Source organism: Lagenorhynchus albirostris, chromosome 6, assembly GCF_949774975.1.
Source record: "Lagenorhynchus albirostris chromosome 6, mLagAlb1.1, whole genome shotgun sequence".
NCBI lineage: Eukaryota > Metazoa > Chordata > Mammalia > Artiodactyla > Delphinidae > Lagenorhynchus > Lagenorhynchus albirostris.
In genome coordinates, this window is record NC_083100.1 from 61,054,035 (window position 1) to 61,079,768 (window position 25,734).

The 25,734-nt window shown below is 39.8% G+C and overlaps 1 protein-coding gene across 1 annotated transcript in view; it reads left to right on the forward strand.

Annotated features, from left to right (window-relative positions):
• The window catches only part of METTL8 (methyltransferase 8, tRNA N3-cytidine), a 99,254-nt gene extending 73,935 nt beyond the window's left edge, over positions 1-25,319 (forward strand). The window contains exons 14-15 of the mRNA XM_060152663.1: positions 18,666-18,827; positions 25,189-25,319. The gene's annotated coding sequence lies outside the window, so the exon portion shown is untranslated. The remainder of the gene's footprint in view (positions 1-18,665; positions 18,828-25,188) is intronic.
• The last annotated feature ends 415 nt before the right edge of the window (positions 25,320-25,734 follow it).

A 25,734-nucleotide genomic window follows, 5' to 3' on the forward strand; every position in this document is an offset into this window, starting at 1 on the left:
GGGGCAGGAGGTGGAATGCACTTGTTAATTTACTCATTCATTTATTCAAGAAAAATGTGTTTAGTAACCGTGGCCTTGAAGGAATTGCTCTGAGTACTGGGTCTACAAGTGAGAGAACCAACAAAGTGGGAGAACATTTACTGAATACCTATTGTGTACCAGGCACTGTCTATCACTTTACTTACATCATCTCAACTTATTCTCCCATCAACCTTAAAAAAAAAAGTTGTAAAAAAAAAAAAAAAAGTTGTAGTCTTTGACCTCAGAGAGTTAACTGGGGTTGTGACAGGACAGAGAACAATACACAGTGGGAGAAGCACTGCTGTGAAGGAACAGGCCCAGAGCTGATGAGCTCAGTAGGGAGGAAATAATTAGCTGCCCCCAGAGAGTAGGGGCAGGCTTCACAGAGGTGGTGGTATTCTAGTTTTTAAGCAGGAACGAGACATGTGAAAGAGATCACTACTAGTTAGGCAGAGATACAGACAACAGACAGGGATTGATGGCACAGACTGTAAGTGCTGCAGGAGCCAGGGAAACTCTAGGCTCTCAGAGCACCAAGCTGCCCCTCCCTTCCTAAGCAGTCACCTAGAGTTGTTGCCTCAACTGAGATTGATTTCCCTGAGATAATGACACTGGGACACAGATTTCTAGCCCAATTCATGGTGCACATGGGGCCTCTTTTATAGCTCTTTCTCTGTTTTATGAAGAAAGGTCCCTTCTGCCCTATGCTCTATGTTAGAGTCAGGAGCTGATCTTTGTATGAATGCCATGCTAGATCTTGATTTGTTTTATGTTGATGACATTTAGGAATGAGAAGTGGGAAACAAATTGATCCTCTCTATGTCCCACTGTTGGGTCTTGGATGAAGTGGCCTTCTTGAAGCTTTTCTTCTTGCAGTTGGAAGGTATTATATAAATTAAACACTAACCCGTGGAGCCAGATAGACATGAGTTCAAGTTCCACATCTGCCCCTTATTAGCTGGGTAATCTTGGGCAGGGAATCTCTTCACCCAAATTTGGTTCATGGGATTGAACCAAACTCTGAGAGGTGGAGATACAGCTCTAAATTTAGAGCCCACCAAAGAAAAATTCGGAGAGAGCTCCTTTATCCTTCTACTCTTTGAATAAACAGGTATAACGCAGTGACCCCACCTGGAGCATTAAAGCCATAGAGAAAGAGGAAAAGCAGCCACAGCTACTCTCTAGCTAGTTTGCTCTCCATTGCCTAATTCAACAGCTAAATATACCCAATCCTCAAGGAAATCATTACAGTTTTTTGCAATAAATATTGTATGCAGTCCCCTTGGTTTTGGAGGTCTGTGATTATATTCAGAAAATAGCCTTTATTTGAAATAGCTAAACTTGTAATAGGTAAGACGCTGGAATCTTTCAATCTACAATAATAATAGTAGTAATAATAGATTAATTGGGGGGTGCTTACTGCCAGGCATTATGTTAAGTAATTTATCATGAATTAACTCATTTAATCTTACAGTCACCCTATTATGTAGGTGCTATCATTATGTCTGTTTTAAGATAAGGAAATTAAGACACAGAAAGGGACAGTGGCTTGCTGGACTGGCCGAACTGGAATTTAAACCCAGGCTGTCTGCTTCAGTGCCACAAACCACTCTCCAGTTCTACAAGCCAACTTCTTTAAAAATAATTGTAATAATAATATTGTGTGTCTTCTAATTATAAAAGTAAGTCATGGTAGGAATTTTTGAAAATAGCAAAAGGGGTAAGGAAGCCCAAATTATTCATATTTTTATTACCCAAGGATAATGTTTATTAATATTTGGGTCTATTTCCTTTTGGAAATTAAACTACACATATAATTCTCTTTTGAAATAGCATAACACTGCATGTAACTTTTTAGACTTAATGTTAAAATTTGAGCATTTTCCCGTGTTATTAAATATTCTTATAAACCACAGATTTTAATGGCCGCAAATATTCCAGTTACCAGGAGGTACCATAATTTACTTTTATTTATTTATTTATTTTTACATTTTTATTTATTTACTTTTGGCTGCGTTGGATCTTCGTTGCTGCACACGGGCTTTCTCTAGTTGCGGTGAGTGGGGGCTACTCTTCGTTGCGCTGCACAGGCTTCTCATTGCGGTGCTTCTCTTGTTGTGGAACGCGGGCTCTAGGTGTGCGGGCTTCAGTAGTTGTGGCTCGCGGGCTCTAGAGCGCAGGCTCAGTAGTTGCGGCGCACAGGCTTAGTTGCTCTGTGGCATGTGGGATCTTCCTGGACCAGGGCTCGAACCCATGTCCCCTGCATTGGCAGGTGGATTCTTAACCACTGTGCCACCAGGGAAGCCCCATAATTTACATTTTTAAAAAAATTATTTATTTATTTATTTATTTTTGGCTGCATTGGGTTTTTGTTGTTGCACACGGGCTTTCTCTAGTTGTGGTGAGCGGGGGCTACTCTTTGTTGCGGTGAGCAGGCTTCTCACTGTGGTGGCTTCTCTTGTTGCAGAGCACAGGCTCTAGGTGCACGGGCTTCAGTAGTTGTGGCATGCGGGCTCAGTAATTGTGGCTTGTGGGCTCTAGAGCACAGGCTCAGTAGTTGTGGCGCATAGGCTTAGTTGCTCCGCGGCATGTGGGATCTTCCTGGACCAGGGCTCGAACCCGTGTCCCCTGCGTTGGCAGGTGGATTCTTAACCACTGTGCCACCAAGGAAGTCCCATAATTTACTTTTTAAATCCCATAATGTTGGACCATTAGGTTGTTTCCAATATCCCTGAGGCTTCTGTGTCAGTTTCTTGAGCCCTGTTCTTTTAAGACCTGCCTGGGCTGTTGGAAGAGCGGTTTATCTTCCATTGAAGGAAATGCGTCCACATCCCTCTCCCCAGGTAAGAACACCTCTGAGCCACTGAAGACAAGTGAGAATTTTGAAAAGTCTCCTGAGTGTCCAAATTCTTAATGAGAATCCAGAATTTCATTCAATTTAAAACATACTTGTATAATTTTTTCCTACTTAAAAAAAAATATGCCCCTTGTAAAGAAAGTAGAACATACAGATGAGCCAACAAGAAAAAAAGAAGTAAGATCACACCACTCAGCTTGATAAATATCTATCTTGCCACAAACTATACACTATCTTATTACCTACCTGTTTTACTCAATGTCCTTTCACAATGCACACATATTTCAAATCATCACAATGTACATTTTAAATATCTTACCATTTTATTTGTCAATTATACCTGAACAAAGCTGAAAAAAGTCCAAACAGGTACCAAACGGTAACTGACTTCTTCTCAACCCCTCTCCAACTTGCAGGCATGATCCCTACAATTTTTTTTTTTGATCACGCCTCACAGCTTGCAGGATCTTAGTTCCCCAACCAGGGATCGATTGAACCTGGGTCCCAGAAGTGAAAGCGGCAAGTCCTAACCACTGGACCACCAGAAATTTCCCTACAATCACTTTTTAACTCACTTGTGTTTACATAAATATAAAGCATTTTTCCTCCTTATTAATTTTGCCACAACTACCATGGACTAGTTCCTGTACTTTCAGAGAGGCCAAAGTGCGGTCCCTACCATCAAGCATTCTGCTCTCTACGTGGGGAAGCAAGACCCATATTCTTGGGAAAAATGACAAATGACATAAGGCTATAAAACAGTGACCCAACATGGTGCTTCTAATAAGGGCATATGTGAGAATAAGGAAATATCCAGACCATTTTACTAACCCAAATCCTCTTTTCCATCTTTAGCCCAGCCTGTTGTGTCAATTTTTTTCCTCTGTGTGGTTGAGAAAGGGCACAGAGTTAGCTATGCCATGTATGATCTCCTTCATCAAATGTCTGCCTCTAACTTTTAAGCAGATACTTCTACCTCACCAAAAGGAGCATCCCATCAAATTGTAGCAGAAGCTAAGCCTGAGTTTATTTTAAAGGATTATGTTTGAAATCAGTAAAGACAGGACTCTGAGCCCCTTATTCCTCCAGCCAGACTTTATTAAAAAAAAAGGAGTCTTACTCCCAGAGGAATGGTGAACCTAGGTATCACTATACTAAGGTTACAACAGGTGGTAAGAAGATTGGATGAAACATAATCATCTTTTTTTTTTTAATTTTCATTTATTTATTATTTGGCTGCATTGGGTCTTCATTGCTGCATGCAGGTTTTCCCTAGTTGCGGCGAGTGGGGGCTACTCTGTTGTGGTGCATGAGCTTCTCGTTGTGGTGGCTTCTCTTGTTGTGGAGCACGGGCTCTAGACACGCGGGCTTCAGTAGTTGTGGTGAGTGGGCTCAGTAGTCGTGGCTCATGGGCTCTAGAGCGCAGGCTCAGTAGTTGTGGCGCAAGGGCTTAGTTGCTCCGTGGCATGTGGGATCTTCCCAGACCAGGGATCGAACCCATGTCCCCTGCATTGGCAGGTGGATTCTTAACCACTGCACCACCAGGGAAGTCCCATAATCATCTTGCTTTATGATCAAACTAATGCTAAAGGAGTGAAACAAAAATGGTTTATTTTGTAAGCTCTCTGAGGAATTACGCAGTTTTAGTTAAAACTCTTGCAGCTCTCCCTATTTTATAGCTGCAGGTTATTCCCATAACATTGCTCTAAACTTACTTTTATTATAATTACTATAATTCCATAATATATTATTATTTTTACTTTAAAAATCAATTATATTTTATTGAAGTATAGTTGATTTACAATATATATTAGTTTCAGGTATAGAACATAAAGATCCAGTATTTTTATAGATTATACTCCATTTAAAGTTATTACAAAACAATGGCTGTATTTCCCTGTGCTGTACAATGTATCCTTGTTGCTTATCTATTTTATGCATAGCAGTTTGTATCTCTTAGTCCCAACAATCAATTATATTTTAAAGAGATGTTTAAAAATAACAATGGAAAAAAAGTCTTTTATCTACCCTCAGTTACCATTTCTGGTGCTCTTCTTTCCTTTGTGTAATCCAGATTTCCATCTGGTATAATTTTCCTGTGCCTGAAGGATTTTTTAAAACATTTCTTGTAGTGCAGATCTGTTGGCGAAAAGCTTTGCAATGTTTCTGTGTCTGAAGAAGTCTTTATTTGGCCTTTCACTTTGAAAGATGCTTTTGCTGGGTATAAAATTCTAGGATGACAGGGTTTTTTGTTTTTGTGTCATCACATTAAAGATGTTCCTTCACCGGCATCTGGCTTGCATTTTTTCTGGCAAGAGTTTGCTGGTTTACTGTCATTCTTATTTTCGTTTACTCTGTACATATCTTTTTTGTGTGTGACTGCTTCTAAGATTTTTCTCTTTTCACTGGTTTTGAACAATTTGATTATGATGTGTTTTGGTGTAGTTCTCTTCTTGTTTCCTGTGCTTGGGTTTGTTGAGCATCTTGGAGCTTCCTGTGTAGGTTTAGAGTTTTCATCAAGTTTGGAAATTTTTCAGCCATTATTTCTACAAAAATATTTTTTTGGTTCTCCCATCTCTTTCTTCTCTGTTGTGGGCTGAATTGTGTCTCCCTCCTCCCCCCAAATTTATATGTTGAAGCTCTAACCCCCTAAGTGACTGTATTTGGAGGTAGGGTCTTTAGGATGGTAATTAAGGTTAAATGAGGTCATATGGGTGGGACTCTAATCCAACCGCATGGTGTCCTTATAAGAAGAGCAAGAGACACCAGAGATCAATCTCTTTCCACACATGTGCACAGAGGAAAGGCTAAGTGAGGACACAGAGAGAAGGCAGCTGTCTACAAGCCAGGAAGAGAGATCTCACCAGAAACCAGCCCCCCTGAAGGCACCTTGATCTTGGACTTCTCACCTCCAGAACTGTGAGAAAATTAATTTCCATGATTTAAGCCACCAGACCTGTGGTATTTTGTTAGGGCAGCTGTAGAAGAGTAATACGGTAGTACAGAGAGTTTCCTTATTACCCACCCCACGCACCCACTACCCCACATCCAGTTTCCCCTACTATAAACATCTTACATTAATGTGGTATATTTATTACAATTAATGAACCAATATTGGTATGTTATTATTAGCTAAAATTTTTCATTTATTCAGATTTCTTTAGTTTTTCCCTAGTATCATTTTTCTGTTTCAGGATCACATCCAGTAGACGTCACCCTCCTCTTGGCTCTGACAGTCTCTCAGATTTTCCTTATTTTTGATGATCTTGAAAGTTTTCAGGAGTATTGATTAGGTATATTGTAGGATGCCACTCTGTTGGATTTTATCTGATATTTTTTCATGATTAGACAAGGGTTATGGGTTTGGCCATACCAAAACAATACGTTTCTGAGCACTCTTCCTTTAGATTTTTTTTTTTTTTTGATGTGGACCAGTTTTAAAGCCTTTATTAAATTTGTTACAATATTTCTTCTGTTTTATGTTTTGGTTTATTTTGGCTGCGAGACACGTGGGATCCTAGCTGTCTGACCAGGGATCGAACCCACACCCCCTGCATTGGAAGGCAAAGTCTTAACCACTGGACCTCCAGGGAGTTCCCATGGGCACTCTTCCTGATGATCAGTGTAGCACAGAATTTTTCCACTGTGGCTGCTGAGAACATGAATTATTCCTGGCCCTGTGTAAAGTCTGAAGGTTGTATGTCTGCTTCTTTCCAATGGGTCTTTTCCTCTACTTGGATGGGTTCCTCACTCACATATCTGGTTAGTTCCAAACTGAAGACTCAGAAAGAGCCCTCACTTTGTCTCCGTGCAGCTCTCTCCTCTCTGACACTCTGCCCTGTGAATTCTCTCCACCTTATATCCTCCAGATTTTCAACTCTGGCTACGTAACTCAGGAAGACTGCTAGGCTCTGATTGGGTTTTTCCTCCCTGTGCTGTAGCCTGGAACTCTCTAGGCAATAAACTAGGGCAGTCATAAGGCTCACCTCATTTATTTCTTTTCTCTGAGGAATTACTGTCCTAGGTGTTGTGTTTCCAATGTTTGAAAACCATTACTTCATATTTTGTCTTGTTTTTCAATTTAAAATGGGCAGGGGGGAGTAATAACACTTTCTCAGTATCATAGCTACATACTGAAGCCAAAATTACTTTTTTGTTTTATTGTGATAAAATAAAGATAACATAAAACTTACTTTTAATCATTTTAAGTGTACAGTTCAGTGACATTAAGCACATTCATATTGTTGTACAACCATCACCACCATCTATCTTCACAACTTTTTCATCATCTCAAACTGAAACCCTTAACCCATTAAATAATAATGTTTCTCCTTCCTCCCAGCCTCTGAAAACCACTATTCTACTTTCTGTCTCCATGAATTTGACTACTCTAGATACCTTAAATGAGGGGAATTGTATACAGTCTGCCCTTCTGTATCTGGCTCATTTCATTTCATTTAGCATAATATCCTCAAAGCTCAATTATGTTGTAGCATGGTTCACAATTTCCTTTCTTTTTAAGGCTAATATTCCATTGTAGGTATATACCACATTTTGATTTTCCATTCATCTGTTGATGGACATTAAGGTTGTTTCCATCTTTTGGCTATTGTGACTAATGCAGCTATGAATATCGGTGTATGTTATAGACTGAATTGTGTCCCCCTCAAATTCATATGTTAAAGTCCTAGCCCCCAGGACTTCCCTGGCAGTCCAGTGGTTAAGACTCCCGTGCTTCCGCTGCAGGGGGCATGGGTTCAATCCTGCATGCTGCGCAGTGCAGCCAAAAAAAAAAAATCCTAGCCCCCAATGTGACTATATTTGGAGATAGGGCCTTTAGGGAGATAATTAAGATTAAATGAAGTCACAGGGTGGGACCCTAATCCAATAAGACTGGTGTCATTAGAAGAAGAGGAAGAGACACGAGAGATTTCTCTGCACACACAGAAAACAGTCCATTTGAGGACATAGCAAGAAGGGTATATTGTAGGATGCCCCTCTATTAGATTTTATCTGATGTTTTTTCATGATTAGACTATGGTTATGGGTTTGGCCATACCAGAACAATACCTCTCTGAATACTCTTCCTGATGATCAATGTACAAGCCAGGAAGAGAGATCTCACTAACCCAAATGGTGCCTTGATCTTGGACTTCTGACCCCTAGAACTGTGAGAAAAAAAATTTCTGTTTAAGCCATCCAGTCTGTGGCATTTTGTTATGGTAGCCGAAGCTGACAAATACAGTGTACAAGTATCTGTTCCTGCTTCCAATCCAAGAAATGGAATTGCTGGTGGTTCTATGTTAAATTTTTTGAGGAACCACAATACTATTATCCACCATGCATAATTACTTTTTAATCATCTGTTTATCTGCCAAAAAGTAAGCTCTGGGGGAGAAATTAAGTCTCTTGTACACCTCGTGCATAGTGCCTCATAAATGCACAATAAATATATGTTAACTCCATGGAAAAGTACATGAACTTTTACAACTGAGAATTAATTATTAGTAGTAATAAAATTTGAGGCAGCAGTATAATGTAGGAAAAAAGCATGAAACTAGAATTTTAGTCATACCTTTGCTACCAACTCACTGTGTGACCTTGGACAAAATATTATATCTCTTGGGGCCTCAATGTCCTCATCTGAAGATGAAAGAGTTGTACTGAATGATCTCAAGGTCGTTTCAGCACCAATATGTCTTGGTTCTCTGACTGTAGGTGTTGGGATACCTGGTATCACTAGCTATGCAGACTTGTAAATACTACTGCTTGTCAAGTTGCCTGCTGATAAAACTGAGGCAAAGCAGAGTACCAAGTTCAGATCCCTTACCTTGTTTCCCAGAATAACCAAAGGTAGAGGACACATCAAAGATCAGGATAATAAGAGCAATATCAGTTGTCAAAACAAAGAGTCAGGTGCAAGCACTTTAGATATGAGCCAAGGATACCAGGAGGAGGTAAGGAAATGGACTGTAAAGCTGAATGGTGATTGGCTTCTTTATGGTGGCTACAGGCAGTACCGGGTCCCCAGAGTCCTGCGATAGGATTCTCTGTGTGTCAAGTCTTCCAGGCTGTAAAATGGGAGCGTTGATTGCTACTTTTTCTGCCACTTAGGCTGGAGATAAGTGGGAATAAAAACTTCAAAAAGAACCAGACCTTAGTTGTTTTTTCTGAAACAAAAAAATTAAATGTAAAATTTATTTAAGTTGGGGCAAAGTGAAAAATTGGTGAGCTTGGGTAAGGGCATATGGGAGTTCTTTGTGTTATTCTTGCAACTTTTCTTTGTAAGTTTGAAATTATATCGGGATAAAAAGTTACCAAGGAGAGGAAAAACTTGTTTTAAGGAGAATAAGACAGAAACCAGTAGAGGACACACAGGACCTTGCCCACCTAAATGTCCCTTATCTACTCCTCTTCCTAGAAAACACCCTACTCCTCTAAGCCTTAGAATTGCCATAATTTAAGTTCATCCCCATTGTGGGGGAGAGGGATATTTACTTCACTTCGGAAACAGTTTATATGAGAAATTTACCCACAGCTCCTTTAGAATAGATTTTGTATGCATAGATGAACTGCTCCTAGGGCAAAACATCCAAATCATCTTATTATAGAGGTCTTTTGACATTGTCCTTGAGGCTGCATCACAGCATCAGTGTATTAATAGCAATAACTCTAATTTGACATTAGAAATTCAAGCAACCACACTTCTGGATTTATCAGCTCATCAGAAGTCCTCTGATTTTTAGCTAAATTAAGTCATTGTTTTGAAAGAAAATATTTTATATATCTGATAAAGGGCTTATATTCAGAATAAAGAACTCTTAAGCCTCAGTAATAAGAAGATAACCTAACTTTTTTCAGTCTAACGCGCTCCCAACTGAGCTATTTCTATAGCCTATAACCTGATTTTTAAAAATAGGCAAGAGGGCTTCCCTGGGGGCGCAGTGGTTGAGAATCTGCCTGCCAATGCAGGGGACATGGGTTCGAGCCCTGGTCTGGGAAGATCCCACATGCCATGGAGCAACTAGGCCCATGAGCCACAACTACTGAGCCTGCCCGTCTGGAGCCTGTGCTCTGCAACAAGAGAGGCCGCGATAGTGAGAGGCCTGCGCACCGTGATGAAGGGTGGCCCCACTTGCCGCAACTAGAGAAAGCTGTCGCACAGAAACGAAGACCCAACACAGCCAAAAATAAATAAATAAATAAAAAGCTGAGCTGACATCCTTCTTCACTTAAAAAAAAAAAAAAATAGACAAGAGATTTGAATAGACATCTCACCAAAGAAGAGTATAGTAAATAAGTGCAGGAAAAAATGTTCAATACCATTAGTCATTAGGGAAATGCAAATTAAAATGACAATGAAATACCACCACACCAGCACTACAATGGCTAAAATAAAAACGACAGACAATACCAAGTGCTGATATGGATGTGGAACAACCACAATGTTTGTACACTGCTGGTGGGAATGCAAAATGGTACATCTACTTTGGAAAACTCGCCATCCTTTATGAAATTAAACATACACTTACCATCAGACCCAGCAATCCCACTCCTAGATATTCACCCAAGAGAAATGAAAACATATTTCACCCAAAGACTTGTACTTGAATATTCCTAACAACTTTATTCATAATCAAAAACTGGAAACACCCAAACGTTCATCAACTCGTGAATGGGTTGACAATGTGTGCTGTATCTAAATGATGGAATACTACTCAGCAATAAAAAGCAACGTACTACTGATAAACACAACAACATGGATGAGTCCCAAAAGCATTATGCTAAGCACAAGAAGGCAGGCATGAAAGACCACACATTGTGTGATTCCGTTTATGTAATATTCTAGAAAAGTCAAAACTAGAGTCGCTGAAAGCAAATCACTGGTTGCCAAAGATAGGAAAAGAATTACAAAGAGACAAGAGGTAACCCTTTGGGTTGATGGAAATCTTCTATGCCATAACCGTGAGGGCAGTTAAACAAATATATGCACTTAAGAGAATTTATTGATTGTACACTTAAATTTTGTGAATTTTATTGATGTCAATTACACCTCAGTAATATCATTTTTTTAAACTTTAAAATTAAGTCATTCTTTTTTATTGCCTCAATATGTTTCTCCCAGTGGAGAAAAATCTGGTGTTAGAACCACAGTAACTGCTATTGGAAATTAATAATAAATAGCATCAATTGATAAATGTTTAACATGGGACACTTAGAATGACCTAAACTGCCAACTTCACTTTTTTCAGCATAAATTAAAAATAAGAGGGGTTCCCTGGTGGCGCAGTGGTTGAGATTCCGCCTGCCGATGCAGGGAACACGGGTTCTTGCCCCGGTCCGGGAAGATAACGCGTGCCGCGGAGCGGCTGGGCCCGTGAGACATGGCTGCTGAGCCTGCGCGTCTGGAGCCTGTGCGCCGCAACGGGAGAGGCCACAACAGTGAGAGGCCCGTGTACTGCAAAAATAAAAAAGTAAGAGAGGGGGTGGTTGACATAATGGATTTTGCTTCGAGAGAAGGCTGCTTTGGTGTTTCATTTGATCTGAAATGGAAAGGTAACAAATATGGGGATCATTTTAGTTCAGATGTATCAAATCTCCTTATTATTCTAGAGCAAATATTAGTGGGTTGAAAGAATCTCAAGCTGTAGACATTTCTCAGGTCTATTTTTAAACTCAAACTGGCTCTTTCCCAGAAAGAAGAGGAACAAAAATTTACTGGCAGTAAAGCCTTTACCTTTTTTTCATTGAATTTTCTGAGGAGATTAAAAAAAAAAAAGCCTCTGAAAAATCAGAACAGATGGGACATTATGAAAAGCATTGCAGAACAGAATACTTTTCCGAGTACTTAGAAGAAAATAAAGTGCTCAAAGAGACCTTGTCTTTTTAAAACATCAGTTGACTAGAGACAAAGTATCCGATGTAGTAAATATTTGCTTTTCTTTGAAGGAACTGAAAACAATAAAAGACCAGTCACATTAAATTGTTCTCAAGGTTGGTCTATAAGGCACCAGTCCAAAGGATTTCCATCTGAAAAGAGTTTGTAGAATCCTCCTTAGCAATAAGATAATCGAGGGGTTTGGGTAAAGCTTGAGAGAATTAATTAAAATGTTGCTCATTAGCATTCACTCTTTCTTTTTCCTAACCAGAAAACTATCCTTTAGATATCAGTATAGGTAAATTTTAAACAGTGCAAACTCTCCACTGGGAAATGGGTAGCTGAGAAAATCCCAGATTTGTACTCACTAAAGTTTCACAGTCTCTCAGTGAGGTCTCTACAATCTCATCTTGTGGACGGATGAATTGGTATTAGAGTAAATTACCTGGGTCTTTGCAACAGGGAAAGGATGTGAGGTGGCCTCTACAGGGTTGAGGGAGAGTGTGGAGGGCTCCACGTGTTAACTCTGGTTTCCAGTTCGCCATGACTCTTTCATCACACAGACTTGCTACCAAACCATTGGGGATGAGACTGTGTAAGGGAACACATTACAGCAGCTAGTGAAATAGACCAAAAAACTGTCAGTCCCAGGAAAAGTACTGGAGAAAAGCATCACAAATGCAGCAGTGAATCTTTGCCAAACCAATACAGTTGGTTTGTTGGTTTTTTTTTTTAAAAAACATCACACTTGACAAATCCTTCCTGAGTTTCAAAGGAAAGAGACAAATAAGCTTCCATTTTGTTATCAATAAAGGTAGCAGGTATCAAGGGCTTAAATATCATCTTAAGAATAAAATATAGAGAGAATATGGCAAGTTATCATAAGAAAAAAATAAAGAAAAATAAGTGCAGTAAAAACAATAAAAGCAAAATCTTCCTGAAAGGGAAGCTGGGAGTACATTTTCTTGGCTGAAGCTCTAGTGTGAGTAAAAGGGAAAAAAATAACATCTTGAAAAGGCCAAATGAAATGGTAAACCAACCTTCAGTACTAATGACATTGTCAAGAGGCCTTTAGATGGGTGATTTGGAGTGCTGGTCTTTTGACACCTGAGGCTGTTTACCAAGCTTAAAGAAATTGGCAAAAGTTTCAAAAATGCTTTCAAAATCTCTTCATTGTAATTCTTTTTAGTTCAAGAAAATCAAATAGATGCCTATAGCTCTTAGGTGAGTGGGGACTAAAAAGCATAAATGTAGTGTTGTAACAAATCCAGAGTGTTTGGAAACCATTGTGTCTGTGTCTTTGAATGTTCGGAATTGTACAATATTTACAGAGATGATCTAAAAGTGGATGGTCAGGCCTAGCTGCAGATGGTTGCCTGGATAAAAATGGGGATCCTAGGAAACCCAACATAGACCTCTCTCAGCTCCAGAAACAAGTGTAGTTTAATGAGGTCACCTCCTATAAGAGATATAGGTGATATATTGCTTTGATCATTTGACAAGCATGACTTCAGGGACAGAGCGTGATCCAAGAAGCCAGGTCCATTCCAGGACCTGGATCTAATGTCTGGAATCTCAAGAAGTCTGGACCTGGGCTCTCATGTGGGAGGACTTCTTAAGGGAATTATTTTTTCTTCCTGACTAAAGAGGCACTGACGAAGAAATATCTCTTCTTTTGCTGCCATTGGATGAATACATCTAGCTAGCTAGCTAGCTATCATGTATCAAATTCCTGACCTATTAAGATTTGAAGTGAGCCATAGAAAAGAATGAAACAATGCCATTTGCAGCAACATGATGGACCTAGAGATTATCATACTAAGTAAAGTAAGTCAGACAAAGACAAATATGATATCACTTATATGTGGAATCTTAAAAAAAATATACAAATGAACTTATTTACAAAACAGAAATAGACTCACAGACATTGAAAACAAACTTATGGTTACCAAACAGGAAGTTTTATATATATATAAAACTGAATCACTTTGCTGTACGCCTGAAACTAACAACATTGTAAATCAACTATACTTCAATTAAAAAAAAGATTTGAAGTGGTTTGTCACATAGCTATAGTAACTGGAACACTGGGAGACTGGAGAAATTAAGAGATGCCAATGAAAATTGAGGACATTCCAGTGAAACAATCAAGTAGAGATATCAAGTAGTTAGTTGAGTTTATGAACGTAAGCAGACAACGTAAGCAGCTGGAGATATGCCATTGGCGAACAGCATGTGGATCCTATTTAATTTCATGGGACCAGGTGAACTCACCTGGGGCAGGAGGTTGGGTAGAGAAGAGGAGCTAGTTCAAGACCTCACTCTGAGGAAATCCAGTGTTTAGAGGTAGGAACGAGGAGGAAGAGCCAGAAAGGGGAACTGAGACAGAGTGCCCAGTGAGGCCATGAAGAAACTGAGAATGGTTTGTCACAAAAGCTGAGAGAGAAAATTATTCCCAGAACAACGGTAGTGATCAACTTTGTAGAAAACTATCCAGAGTCAAAAAAAGATAAGAGAAAAATGGTCGTTGGATTCAGCAGCAGAGAGATCACCTGTGACCTTGAAAAAGAGCAATTTCAGTGGGAGTGGTTGGGACAGAAACATAATGGGGGTTTTGATCTCTGAGAGATGGGAAAACAGTATGTTATTTCAGAAAAAGGTGGATCAGCCATGCCGTATGCAGCTAGCTTAAGTGCTACTGAAGCAGCACAGTTTACCTGCTTTGAGGAACAGCATAAATTTTTGGCATCAGAACTGGGTGGAAAGAGCTATGTGCAAACTAAACGCACTGAACTTCAGTTTCTTCATCTGTAAAATAAGGATGACACTACTTCTTCATAGGGTTGTTATAAGCACAAATGAGATAACATTTTAGTACGGTGCTAGGCATATAGAAGTCTGCTCAATGCTCGTTCATTGAAAACACACTTATTGAGTGCCTACTGTGTGCCAGGCCCTGTGCTGGGTGCCTAGGATCCAAGGATGGGAAGTTTCAGTCTGTGATCTCCAGAAAGTTACAGGCTAGTGAGGAGATAAGCCTACAAACAGTTGCATTAGTGTGAGATCATTGCATCAGTGGGACTGTGACAAAGGAGAAGAAAACCTGAAGTGTGTCTGAGGGAGTGAAAGAAAGCTTTGTAGGAGGACCAGCATTTCATCTGTGACTTGAAGGCACGGGGTGGGTTTGCCAGGTGCACAAGCTGCGGAGGGTATTCCAAGCAGAGAGAACATCATGTGGAAAGCCTCAGGAATGGGACTGAGCACAGGATGTTCTGGAACTGTAGGTAGCTGAGTGTTCCTGGAGTATAAACTGTACAGAACAGGTAGAGGTAATTGAAGGAAGGTGCTACTATGAGGCCAGGCCGGTGAGAAGGAAGAGGAGGATGAAGAGCCTCATTTGTCATGCAGGGAAGTTGAGACTTTGTCCCGAAGGGATAAGGAACCATGGAAGTGCTTGGCATAGGCAGTGACAAAACCATTCTTAGGCATGGAAGATGGACTGAGAGTTTCCTTAGCTTTGTAAAATGCCCTGACCTTTACTCTTAAAAAAATGGTACCTCTGACCAGCGCTCAGCAGGACAAGTGCTAGCATTTGTTTTTCTAACTGTGACACTGGACTATTCTCATTCTTTTGTAGGGAGGAACTCATGGGCCAATAGAACAGAATAGGGAACCCAGAAAAAGACTATGCCAGGGGAAAGTCTGAATTAGCTTTCTATTCTTTCTGTGGAGGATGATGTCAATGTCATGTGAAGATCAAAGAGCACATAGCAAAAAAAAGTCGGGAAAAGTATTAAAGAGATATAATAAATTTAATAGTGATATGATGAGATATTTGTGATTTTGTGATATTTGTGGTATTTGCAGTTTTATCAATTTGTGATTTGATGTTTTCTTTCTCATTCTAAATTCATTTCTGTACATACTTTTATATCAATGATTTTGCATTCTTTTTCTTAAAGAAGGTTTTAAAATTTGAATATGCTTTAGAACTCCACAGAATCTGGATAAACCATTGAGTACTGCATTATCTTTATTGTTCCCGTAAACCTGCCTGCAACTTTGAAAATATTTTATTCAACTCTCCTCAGTTTCCCAGTTTGAGCCTGCCATCTGTTTCTAGGACCATGACTGATACAGTAGTGTTCATGTTAGTCATAATCTTTGTCCTTCACTTATACATTATAATCTTTTGTATATATGGAGAAATTCACAATCTAAAAAAGAATACATGAGATATCTATATCTATCTACTTATCAATCCATCTATTCTCTGTGTCTGAATATATATAATGTATACATATATGTCAATGCCATATATAGATTAAGTAATTATTAACAGTGCTCCTTGGAGGAGAACAAGGGGCAGAGGTTAGATGAGGAATTACTTTCATTGTATTCCCCTTTTTTATTGTTGAATGTTTCTCGTGTTTATGTATTTATTTTTCAAATTAAATTTTGGTTTCATTTCTGTTCAAACTAATTCACTAGGCACTTTTTGAGGGAGGACAAAGCACAGAGTTGGGTTTCACTCAAGTTTAGTCAATATGGTTTATCTTAATGTTCTCTGTCCACACAAAATTTTCCTATACTCAGAAGGTTTCTGGGACTGGTGACGGGTCCCTAAAGAATAGAGTAGCCTAACGTTGTCCAACAAGTAATGGGGATAAAAGTAACGCTTTTCATTTTATTCAGATCTTACCTTTGTTAGAAAATATTCTCTGAGGTCTTATGAGGAGAGATTACATTACTAGAGGACAACTTTTATTTTTATGCACTTTTGAGGCTCTCCCTAGAGTTTCATAGTAGTTTTCAGGCATTATGTGAAATGCCCACACTATTTTTCACACATCTCCCCAGCCATACAGCTGACCCCCAGTTTCACACTCTCTTGAAGCAGGAACACATATCCTGGGAACCCGGATATGCAAAATACATGCCGGCCCCATCCAGCTGATTGAGGCCAAAGCCGCATTCCTTGGCAGGGAAACTTGCCCGGAGTAGGCAAGTGTTGACCTTAAAACTAAAATAGCCAGTTATTTTACCAGCAGAATGGGTTCATTCAGGAATAGCAGAAAACTGCACTTCAGGTAAGCACCCTGTAGCAAAAACTATGGGCAAGTCTGGAGAAACAACGGAGAGGAACATTCTTTTATAGGAGAAAGGGGAAGTTGGGCTGTTATAAAGAAAGACTCCATTGGAGGAAGCTGGGAGTTCAAAGTGTAGTGACTTTTCATTGGCTGAGTTGTGATGATGGTCTCTCATTGGCTGAGCTGTTGCCAGGCAAGGAAAAAAACCTTCCTCCTGCTGGGGTAGTAAAGGAGTAACCTTTTTCCTGTTGGAGATGCAAGGTAGTCTAGTCCTATTTGGGGTCTGCAGATATCACGGAGTTGTAGAGTGTGGGAGCTCCCACTTCTGGCCTTCCTGACTCCAATTTTTTTTTTAAATAAATTATGAGGGTTTTAAAATATTTATTTTTGGCTGCGTTGGGTCTGCATTGCTGTGTGCGGGCTTTCTCTAGTTGTGGCGAGCGGGGTCTACTCTTCGTTGCAGTGTGCAGGCTTCTCATTGCAGTGGCTTCTCTTGTGGAACACGGGCTCTAGGCGTGCGGGCTTCAGTAGTTGTGGCACGCAAGCTCAGTAGTTGTGGCTTGTGGGCTCTAGAGCACAGGCTCAGTAGTTGCGGTGCACAGGCTTAGTTGCTCTGCAGCATGTGGGATCTTCCTGGATCAGGGATCAAACCCGTGTGCCCTGCATTGGCAGGCGGATTCTTAACCACTGCGCCACCAGGGAAGTCCCCTGACTCCAATTTGAATGAAGTTTCCTTTTTTTCATTTTCACATGAGTAACTCCCCTGTGAGGATTCCCCTCACACACTCCGGGTATGAAGAAGACTGGAAAGATGGCTAGAATCATTGTAAAAGAAAGGAAGTTTGTTGGGTGGAAGCCCTTTGGATGCCCATGCATCACATTGCAGAGCAGCCTGCCTCTTGGCCTGCTGGGATAGAAGCCCTGGAGCCAGGGAGGCAGCTGAGGTCTGGGAAGTTCTGCTAGGGAAGGGAGGAAAAGGGGCATCTCTTGCTATGCAAACATATCCCCACAAACCCAGAAAAGAAAGAATGGAGAAATATGGACTTCAAAGTTGAGTTTGTTTGCTTTTTATTTTGGTCCTTACTTTGTCTTTTGCCAGCAAGTTATCTGCTCCAGTCACTGAATGCCTTGGGAAAGCTACCAATTTCTGGAATATATCTGACAGTACTTTACTTTGGATGTTTCTTCCCTACTTAAATGATTTCATCAAGGCCAGAGAAGTATGCAGCCATGTGACTTCACCCGCACCAACCAAATACTTTCCATCCTCCTCATGCCTCAAATTCTTTTAATAAAACAAAGCCTTATATTCCACAACTAGAGATAAGGCATACTACCCTAGGAGATGGAGCATGTTGTCTTAAATACCCGGGAAGGTTGTTAAGGGATCCCCTCAGGAAAATCCCCTCCATGGGGCCTGAAGATCCTCTGACACCTCATTGTAAAAAATTTTTCTTGCTATGGGAAGCAGATGGAATTAACAGGCTGCGACTTTAGTCTGTTCTTCTTAAGCAAGGCATATATGAATCTCTTTGTCCTTTCTCAGAAGATAGGCTTTATTTATTTATTCATTTTTAATTTGGCCAGCCGGGTCTTAGTTTCAGCACGCAGGATCTTCGGTGCGGCATGCGGGATCTAGTTCCCTTACCAGGGATCAAACCGGGCCCCCTGCATTGGGAGCACAGAGTCACAGAGTCTTAACCACTGGACCACCAGCCTCAGAAGATAGGCTTTATATCTGCGTCAAAGGACAAGAACATCTGCAAATACCCTACTTTGTTTAGGAATCATGCTCACTCTTTATGTTTCTGTAAAATAGAACAAAGAAACCTACCCATCAGTGACTCAAATGAGATAAAAGAATTGTGATTGGAAGACCCCAAAGACCTTTGATTTCTACCTTGAAGAAAGAAATACAGAAGCTCAATACTGTGGCTCCCTCCCCTTCCTATCACCTTGGATGGCTTGCAAAGACTTGGCTGTAAGAAAACACCCCAAACCCCACGAAAGAACCACCAGTTTCTGGGCCTGAACCATTACGATGGCTGAAGAAACACAGTATGCGTAATGCCCAATCTTGATCTTTTTTTAATAACTGACTTTTTTTTGAGGTATATAACATATAACAAGTAACATATGGTTGAAATGTACAGTTTGATAAGTTTTGATGTATGTATCCACCCATGAAATCATCACCACCATCAAGATAGTGAAAATATCCATCACTCCTGAAAGTTTCCTTGTGCCCTTTATGATCCCTTCCTCTGTACCTCTCCATCTCCTCATCCACCAGGAAACTACTAACCTGTTTTCTGTCACTATACATAAGTTTGAATTTTCTAGAATGTTATATTAATAAACTCATACAACACATACTCTTTTTTGTCTGGCTTCTTTTGCTCAGTGTAATGATTTGGAGATTCATCCATGTTGTTGAATGTGTCAATAGTTTATTCCTTTTTATTGCTGGGTAGTATTCCATTGGGTGCATATACCAGTATTTGCTACCCATTCACCCATAGATGGCCATCTGGGTTGTTTCCAATTTGGGGCTATTATAAATGAAGCTGCTATGAACATTCAAGTACAAGACTGTGTAGATGTATGCTTTCTTTTCTCTTGGGTAAATACCTAAGAATGAACGTCTGGATCATATGGTAGGTGTATGTTTAACTTTCTAAGAAACTGACAAACTGTTTTCAAAAGTGGTTGTGCCATTTTATATTCCCACAGCAGTATATATGGGTTCAAATTCCTCTGCCTTCTTGCCAACACATGATATGGTCAGTTATTTTCATTTTAGCCCTCAGTAGGTATATAGTGGTACTACATTGTAGGGTTTTTTTTGTTTGTTTTTTACATTGTAGTTTTAATTTGCATTTCCTAATGACTAGTGATGCTGAGCATCTTTTCATATGCTTCATATGTGTACTTGCCATCCATGTCTGTTTAATTCTCTTGCCTATTTTTTTTTAATTGTGTGGCTTGTTTCCTTATTATTGAGTTTTGAGTTTTTTTATATATTCTGGATGCAAGTCCTTTATCACATATAAGCTTTGCAAATCCCATTTGCAGGTAAGGATAATCAACTAGCTTTTGGTCTCATCAATTTCTTCTATTGATTTTGTTTTCTATTTCGTTGATTTGCGCTCTGATTTTTATTTCTTTTTTTTTCTGCCTACTTTGAGTTTCATTGCTCTTCTTTTCCTAGTTTCTTAAGGTGGAAAATATAGTCATTAATTTGGGTCCTTTCTTTTCTTTTATATAGGCATTTAGAGCCATAAATGATCTTCTAAGTACTTCTTTAGCAGCATTGTACAAATTTTGATGTGTTGTATTTTTTTAAATGAATTTATTTATTCATTATTTTTATTTTTGGCTCCATTGGGTCTTCGTTGCTGCGCATGGACTTTCTCTAGTTGCGGCAAGTGGGGGCTACTCTTCATTGTGGTGCACAGGCTTCTCATTGCGGTGCTTCTCTCGTTGCGGAGCATGGGCTCTAGGTGCATGGGCTTCAGTAGTTGTGGCACGGGGGCTCAGTAGTTGTGGCTCATGGGTTCTAGAGCGCAAGCTCAGCAGTTGTGGCACACAGGCTTAGTTGCTCCGCGGCATGTGGGATCTTCCCGGACCAGGGCTTGAACCCATGTCCCCTTCATTGGCAGGCGGATTCTTAACCACTGTGCCACCAGGGAAGTCCCTCAGCTTATATATTCTTGATTATCCAATTCTTTTCTGGTCTTCTTTTGGATTGAGTATTTTTTATGATTCCATTTTATCTCCTTTGTTGATTTATTAGCTATAACTTTTCATTTTGTTATTTTAGTGGCTGTTTTAAGGTTGTTACTATATGTTTAATTTATTACATTATTTAGTATATGCTCACATGATATTATACCACTTTACATATACTATATGAATTTTATAATGGTATACTTCTATGGCTCCCTCCCAACACTTATGCTATTGTTTTCCTGTGTTTTACTTATGCATATGTTATCATCCCCACAATGTATTGTTATTATTCTTGTTTAAACCATCAATTGTCTTTTAAAAGATATTCAAATTATAAGAAAAATAAATTTAACGTATTTGGTTATGTAGTTACCATCTTTGTTGCTCTCTATTCTGTGTGTGTCCATAAAGGTATATCACCCTTTATTGTGCTTCACTTTATTGTGCTTTGCAGATATTTCAAGTTTTTTTACAGATTGAAGGTTTGTGGCTACCCTGCATCTAGCAAGTCTAGCAGCACTATTTTTCCAAAAACATTTGCTCACTTCATGTATTTGTGTCACATTTTGGTAAATCTCACAGTATTTCACACCTTTCCTTTTTTTTTTTTTTTTTTGCCGTATGCGGGCCTCTCACTCTTTTGGCCTCTCCCGCTGCGGAGCACAGGCTCCGGACCCGCAGGCTCAGCGGCCATGGCTCACGGGCCCAGCTGCTCCGCGGCATGTGGGATCTTCCCGGACCAGGGCAGGAACCCATGTCTCCTGCATCGGCAGGCGGACTCTCAACCACTGCGCCACCAGGGGAGCCCCACACCTTTTCTTTATTATTATATTTATTACAGTGATCTGTGATTAGTGATCTTTGATGTTACTACTACAACTCACTGAAGTCTCAGATGACGGTTATTATTTTTTAGCTTTATTGACTTTGTTGTATTCATTAATTAAGGCATGTACATTGTTTTTAGACATAATGCTATCACACACTTAATAGACTACATTATAGTGTAAACATAACTTTTATATGCACTGGGAAGTCAAAAAATTTGTGTGATTCACTTTATTGTGATATTCACTTCATTGCAGTGCTCTGGAACTGGACCCACAATATCTCTGAGATATGCCTGGTGTTAGGCATTTTTATCTGGTGTTATTTTCCTTCTGCCTGAAAGATTTCCTTTAACATTTCTTATAGTGCAGGTCTGTTAGTTATGAATTCTTTCAGCTTTTGTATGTCTGACATAGCCTTTGTTCTAACCTCTTTGAAAGATATTTCGCTGGGTATAAATTTCTAGGTGATGCTTTGTTTTCTTTCATTTATTTAAAGATGTTGCTCCGCTGTATTATCCTTGCATTGTTTCCTATGAAGAATTTTCTGTCATTCCTATCTTTTTCTGTACATAATGTGTCTTTTTTCTGTGGCTACTTTTAAGAATTTCTCTTCATCATTGATTTTGAGCAATTTGGTTCTGATGTGCTTTAGTGTAGTTTTCTTCATGTTTCTTATGCTTGGAATTCATTGAGCTTCTTGGATCTGTGAGTTTATAGTTTTCATCAAAACTGGAATATTTTCAGCTATCATTTCTTCAAATAGTCTTTCTGTTCCTACCCCAGCTTGGATATACAGTTAACATGTAATTTAGGCGGCTTGAAGTTGTCCTACAGCTCACTGATGGTCTTTCCCTTTTTTTTAAATCTTTTTTTCTCTCTGTTTTATTTTTGGATAATTTCTATTGCTATGTATTCAAGTTTATTAATCTTTTCTTCTGCCATTGACTTCATCAGTGAAATTTTCATCTCAGATGTTAGTTTTTATCTTTAGAAATTTGATTTTTCTCTGTTTCTGATAATTTTTTTGAATATCTAGAATACAATAAGAACAACTGTTTTAATGTCCTTGCCACTAATTCCTGTATCTGTGTCAGTTTCCTATCAGTTTCAGTTGGTTAATTTTTCTCCTCATTTCCTGCTTCTTTACATACCTGATAAGTTTTTGCTGTATGCAAATATTGTGAATTTTACTCTGTTGGGAGATGGATATTTTTGTTTGCTTATAAACATTCTTGGGTTTTGTTCTGGGATGTAATTAAATTATTTGGAAGCAGATTGAACATTTTGCATCTTGTTTTTGAGATTTGTCAGGTGAGATCAATTCCCCACTAAGGTCTTACTTAGTACTTTCCTAAATGCCTTGCGAATTTTGAGGTTTATCAGATTAGCTGGTGGGAACAGTCAGTATTTCTTGTCCTGTGTTACTAATGAACACTGTTCTTTCAAGCCCTAAGATTGCTTTTTCTCCAGCCTGGGTGTTTCCTTGTTCACATGGGTTGGTGTGTACTCTACTGAATGCTCAAGTGGGAATCTCTGCAGATTTCCAAAGTTCTCTCTCTGTGGAACAATTTCCTCCCTCGAACTCCAGCCTTCTTGATCACCCGGGACTCTCAGCTTGTTCTTCTCAACTCAGAGAGTCTGCCATACTCCTTCTGGGTTCCTCCTCCCTGCACTATTATCTAGAATCTCTCTCAAGGTCAATCATAGGGCTCATCTTGTATCTTTCAATGCCTGATGTCCACTGCTTAGAAAACCATTGTTTTATATATTTTGGGTTGTTTTTTTTTTCAGGTTTGGGGTGGGGGTGTTGGTGGAAAGGGGAAAATCTGGTTGTTCTGGAATGGAAGCCAAATCTGGTCCCTGTTACCCCATCTTGGCTAAAAGTGGAGGTTCTCCTCACATGGTATTTTAAAAAGAATAAGGGGAATGTGAAACCCTTTGAGTTTTTTCTTTCTAGTTCTCCCAGAGTTCCCATGTTGCTGTAATAAGAAAGAATTAAAGTAAATTCTGACCCAGATAGAGGAGGCAGATCCTAATTCCAAAGTGGGAAACACTGATAGCAACTCATCTCTGGTACAGAGAATTTAATAAGGGAAGGAGGGAGAGACACAGCGTATCATGCCATTGCAGAGAGGTTCCCCATCACTGAGCCCCACTTTTTCCCAAAATGGGAATTTTGTTAGAAACAATCTCTGGATCCAGGAAGTCAAATATTGGGATGCCACATGGGGATATTTCCCATGGAGAAGAGGGGTTTATTCCAGAGGTAACAATTCTCAGGGGAAGTGGTGGAGGACAAACAATGTAGGAAGAAGTCATTTTAACATTGTGACTTGCTGTTAGATAGTACCTTTAGAGAATTTGCCACATCATGGGTTTCCCATCCACTTCCCTGCAGAAACTCATTGTCTCAGCATCCCTTGCAGCTATAGGTAACACAGACATATGATCTGGGATCCACCAATCAGCTTCACCCACACCAGACTTTGAATCAAAAGCTTGTGTGCAAGTAGCAGACACTGGCTGAATGCATTCTGGTAGGGTGCAAAGAGCAACACCCCAGTTTACAGAGGCAGCAATGCCAAGGCCTCTAGCAGTCCTGTCCAGTGCTTGGTGCTGGGAGTATTAGCAGCACCTTGGGGTGGTAGAGTCTCCCTAAACCAATTTGCAGTGTGTTTTGTGAATTTCCCAGCTGTGTTGCCTCCAACACAGTTTGTAGCATGGTTTTCTGGCACTCTTGGGAGAGTCTGTGTGTGTCCTAATATCCTTTAGTACAGAGATTAGCAAACCTTTTCTGTAAGGGAATTGTTAGTTATACAGATTGAATTGTGCCCTCCCAAAATTCATATGTTGAAGTCCTAACCCACGATATGATGCTATTTGAATATAGGGCTTTGGGAAATAATTAGGCTTAGATGAGGTCATGAGAATAGGGCCCTTATGATGGGTGTAGTGTCCTATAAAAAGAGACACCAGAGAGCTTGCTGTCTGTCTCTCTCTCTCTCTCCTCCATGGGAGGACACAGCAGGAAGGCAGCCGTCTGCAGCCCAAGGAGAGAGCCAGCTCTCCCCAGAAATCAACCAATGCTGGCAGCTTGATCTTGGATTTCTAGTCTCCAGGACTGTGAGAAAATAAATTTCTGTTGTTTAAGATACTCAGTCTATGGTATTTTATTGTGGCAGCCTGAGCTAAGACATTAGTAAATATTTCAGGCTTTGTGGGTCACACAGTCTTTGTCACTATTCAATTCTGCCGCTGTAGCATGAAAGCAGCTATAAGACAATATGTAAACAAATGAGTGTGACTGGGCTCCAATGACATTTTATTTATGGATACTTAAGTTTGAATTTCATATAATTTTTATGGGTCAGGAAATATCATTCTTTTTAAAAAAATTTTATCCAATATTTTAAAATGTAACAATTTTCCTTGACTTTCGGGCCATACAAAAGTAGGTGGCAGGTCAATTTGCTGAGCTCTGCAAAAACATTCCTTTTGTGCTTAAAGGACCTACTGTTGGTGTCTGATTTGCAGCTAGGAGCCCGGACTAATACATTTCGCCTATGCCTGTTTCAGAGAAGTTTATTATTAAGCCACTGAGATAGACAAACATCCACTCTGCTTTTCTTCAACTGCCAGAGAAGAATTTTCTACATAAACCCATGGGTCACCTGCTGCAATTTTTAGCAATCCGTAGACTCCTTGCACTGTCTAATATATTCCCAGCATCTCTTCACGAGGAAGGATTTTAAATAGATTTTTGTTTCCCCTCTCCTACAGATCACCCTGCTCTGGAGAGCCCTTGCTCATCTGAGTGAGCTATTTGTTTTGTTGTCATCTGAACCACATGACTGTGGAGAGACACAGCTCAGCAGCCATAGCTGTAGCTCAGCCTCTCTATAGCTGACAGGAAAGATATGTGAAATAAGACACACAGAGATGGCAATAAAATCAAGGAGGCTGCAAGATGAGTCACTCCCCGGACTCATTTGTAAGGTAGGTTTAGGAAACTGTACCACACTCATCTGGAAGCTCAAACATACGAAAGTCATTGACATTTAGAGTCTGCCCCTTTTTTTCCAGGCTCTTCACTACAAGACTCAGACTCCGTTTGCGTTTTCAAATAGAGTACCTCGCCTAATAAAAATATGATGCTTAGCAACAGAAATGGATTACAACTATATTTAGCCAAACGAAAGCTGTATAAAAATATACTGGACAGTATGATTGACACAACTGGCAATTCCTCTTGTCCTTTACTGACAGTATCACCTGGTTTATATGCTGACGTGGAAGAGCCTCCTCAGTCTGAGGTGATTTGATTTG